Source organism: Bombus affinis, unplaced genomic scaffold, assembly GCF_024516045.1.
Source record: "Bombus affinis isolate iyBomAffi1 unplaced genomic scaffold, iyBomAffi1.2 ctg00000064.1, whole genome shotgun sequence".
In the NCBI taxonomy this organism is placed as follows: domain Eukaryota; kingdom Metazoa; phylum Arthropoda; class Insecta; order Hymenoptera; family Apidae; genus Bombus; species Bombus affinis.
The window spans coordinates 2,611,985-2,615,983 of record NW_026108821.1 but is presented as its reverse complement, the minus strand read 5'-3'; the positions used below and the strand labels follow the sequence as shown (position 1 = coordinate 2,615,983).

The window sequence follows — 3,999 nt, the reverse complement described above, 5'->3', positions numbered from 1 at the left end:
ACAGAACACCCCTCCCCACCCCCTCCCCACCCCTCCCCGCCAGTCCCAGTCCATCCCCGCCCAGCCCCTCCCTAACAGGCTAGCGAACTGTCCTGTTTTTGCGTCCAGGCTTTCAGGACATAAATTAAAATATCGTACATAAGCACAGCGCAACAGCGGCTTAATTTTATTTTATGTAACAATAACAATAATAATCTTAAAAAAAAAAAGAGAAAAGAATGTAATAATGCATGGCTACGTCGTACCGTCGCGTATCGGTACTTTTGCCTGTACCACCCTACAATTAGAATTCAGCGTTTATTCTGGAAAAAAAATCATGTAAAAAAAAAAAAAATATGTAAAACCTGGAATTAATAAACAAAGTTAAAAAAAAAAAAAAAACGCTCATACCGCGTTGAAAGTACTCGTTCTCGTCCGATCACGAAAGTCAAGCAGCGCTGGGCACGGTTAGTACTTAGATGGGTGACCGCTTGGGAACTCCGTGTGGTGTTGGCTCTTTTTACTTTTGTTAACACTTGGCCAACCGAACCATCAGATCTCCCTCCCCCCTGTGAAGAACATCGCTGAGTGACCGAACGGGGGGAGGTCTCCCTTTTTGACTTTAGCAACGCATATTTCCTTTTTTGTTGTTGTTGTTATTACCAATTATTGTTTACTTATCCAGTTACCTGGAATTGTTCCCAATTAATTGCGACTCTTCTTCTGCTTTTATAAAGTGCAATATGTAATAAAATACACCAATTTAGTGGTCTTAAAATTAATTAAAAAGTTACACTATCAGTTATGACTAAATAAAGTTGTAGCCGAACGATACTACACTGTAAAAAAATATTAAAATACATTATGAATTTTTAACTTCACGTTCAAGTCGTGTCATTTATCATTAGTCATCTTTAATGTTTTTAATTTTACCCATATCTTTTTATACTTTTAATTTGATGTTCTGTATAAACAATATGTGAAATCGTTAAACAAAATCATTACCGTAAAATATAATTGACGACTTAAATAATTTTTAGACTTTTTTGTTTTTCAAGTATTAGTGAATATTAGTCCTGCTTACTTAGAAAACTGCACGTGCGCATACAGTGTTTCTATGAATTTTGAGAATTTGTTATTATTATGATCTTTTATTTTACATTTTATTTCCTTTGCGAGTTTGTTTAGATGTTCTCCTCCTTAGTTAGAAATCGGCACGGTGGGCAATGTATGGGTTGTCCTGTGCTGGCGCGGTTGTTAATAAGCTATGGTCGTATACATGAAGAAAATATCTTTTTAGCATTAAACGATTATCACCATATGTTGTATCATTCTCGCATACACTCTTACTTATATGTTGCTTTGTTTATGCTTTCCGATAATGTTATATGTATTCAATATTGAGAATTGTAGAATGTGCAAGTATTATACATACGTACGTCGTTTGAGAGAATGCAAAAATACATGTGCCAAAACTTGTGACACAAACCGAAGGGCGATGATTCCCTGCGCGTGGCGAAAATGAAGTCGAAAATGTAAAATGACATTTTTCGCTTTGTTTTCGCGAAAGTCAATTATGAAGTTGCCTCTACTTAACTTCGCAGTCCATTTTCTTGAAAACGAAGCCGGGCATGATTTTACATATCTCTTTTATCCTCTTACATAATTGTACGACGTAAAAGCTTTTTATTCAATAATATTATATACCAAAATTGATTACTTCAACTAACGCTCATACCGAGCTGAATGCATTCTTTCTCGTCAGAGTGCTGGGAACCCCCCAAGCAGGTCGGTCCTCACTGGCAAAAAATACCAGGCGCAAGGCCTGTTAGTGAGTTTGCCAATTTATACAGTAAAACTCAATAAGGAAAAGTGATAAATAATGCTCACTATAAAAACAATCAAGAAAATAAGAGAAGGAAAGAAACAACCAAAAGAAAAATATAGCAAAAGTGAATCAGGAACTTTCTTGGCAATACAAGCTTTGGCACCCAAAGGAAGCGGAAACTCAACCGCCCACCAAACCTGTTGAACAGGAATAACAGGGCACAAAGTAGGCAGGAAAGTGTAAGCAAAAAGGAAAGCACAACAGGAGACGCGGACCGCGAAGGAAACGAAACTATAAATTCAGCAGATAGCTCCCCATTATCGGCAATACGAACGAAAAATAGGTTCAGCGTATTGCAATCGCAAGAGTCCTGCCTATCTCGGATACAGCAACACCCTCAAATAGGAACAATAAAAGAAACCACCATAATAAGGAAAAAGAACGGAAGCCTACGGAAGAAAGCAAGTAGGAATACGGCCTCTCAGGAAATCACAGGGAAATCACATGTCCGAAAGAGAATAAAGAATGGATCGAGAGAGAGATATACTATCATCAACGAAAACCTCAACGTCCCAGGCGTAGCCCAGCGAAATGGACAATGAATTTCCAGCGGCAACGCTACCGAGAAGCCAGACACAACCCAGGCAGGCCACCAGCCTCTACAACAAAGAACGCTGACACCACTGCCCCCCACAAGTAGAGACAAATCGCCTCCAACATACATTACCAATCAAGACCAGAAGGAGACAGTAAAACTCTTTGAAGAGACTCTAAACACAAATTCATTCCATATTAAACGGATACACACAAATAAACATGTGCTATTCCTACGAAGTATGCCAGTCTTTAACAAAGCGAAAGAAATCGTAATTGCAACTAAGACAGCGTTTACGCATATACACCCAAATCGAAGAAGTACCACACGGTCTTACTAAAGGGTCTAAACAATAGTTTCTCCGAGACAGAGATACTCGCAGGGTTACAAGCACTACAGATGTCTGACGTACAATTGACAAAATATTGGTACTTCTCAATAAAAAGATCAATAGAAAACAATGAATTGCTTCCAATTTACATAATCCAAGTATCCCCACAAAGCAATATTAGTTACCTACTAAAATTGAACCGTCTAAATTACTTTAGGGTAAATTGGATAAAGTCAGAAAAAATGACATAACGCAATGTCACAAATGCAAACTGCACGGAGCCGCACGGTCCAAGCGAGTGCAAACTTTGCAAAAAACTTTGCGAAAATATCATCAAATGCAAAGAATCAACAATTTGCGTTGCTCAAATAAGCCGCAAATTCACCCCGTAGTCAAATTTCTTAGCCATCCTAAGACAAGGAATAAGCCGAAACCAAGTCTCTGAAAACCAATCACATCGAACAAATTTATTACCACGCGTAATGCAAAATCCAAATCCAATTAAAACCATATCCGTAACAAACCATACCGTAATAAACTTATCGAAGACTTCAAAAAAAGCATATTCAAAACCCTAAATGAACAACAAACACAATTGAACTAAAACAATCATTAAAAACGCACGAAGAATGGATTGACTCTTGCCCAAAAGAAGGCTCATACCTAAACATATGCCTTGGAGACACACAATTACAATTCCTTAATTTACGGGCAAATAACAGGCTCAAAACTATAGACTACGAATGCGACCATAACGCTCCCGTATTTCAGATAAATAAAAATACATCTGACTTCCTAACCCTAGAAACACAGAGTGACGAACCCAGGTGCGAGTACAAAAAAATAAACTAGAAAAAATTACAAAATCAGCTCGAAAAGTACTGCGACCTAAGTATCCACAACAATGTCAACCTAACCAAGAGGCAAATCGTCTCATTTATAGACAAAATAGAAAAACTTATACAAACCGCTCTTCAAGAATCCGTACTAAAAATAAAGTAAGAAAGTCGGCTTTCGAGCCCTATACCTATAAAAAAAAAAAAAAAAAAAAAAAAAAAAAAAAAAAAAAAAAAAAAAAAAAAAAATTACGAGACAAAAGCTTGATACCATCCAATATTAACAATCTAAAATAAAACTATTCCTTCGATCAAAAAGAAGATTTAGAATAATTAAAGTACCTTTTGCACAAAATAAAGTTGTGTCAAAACAAGAATTCGCAAACATTATAAATCAACAGTGGGCAAACAAAATAAAAAATATCTCTGA

At 36.8% G+C, this 3,999-nt stretch overlaps 1 pseudogene; it reads left to right on the top strand.

Annotated features, from left to right (window-relative positions):
• The first annotated feature begins 376 nt into the window (after positions 1 to 376).
• LOC126926962 (5S ribosomal RNA) lies at positions 377 to 495 on the top strand (annotated as a pseudogene).
• The last annotated feature ends 3,504 nt before the right edge of the window (positions 496 to 3,999 follow it).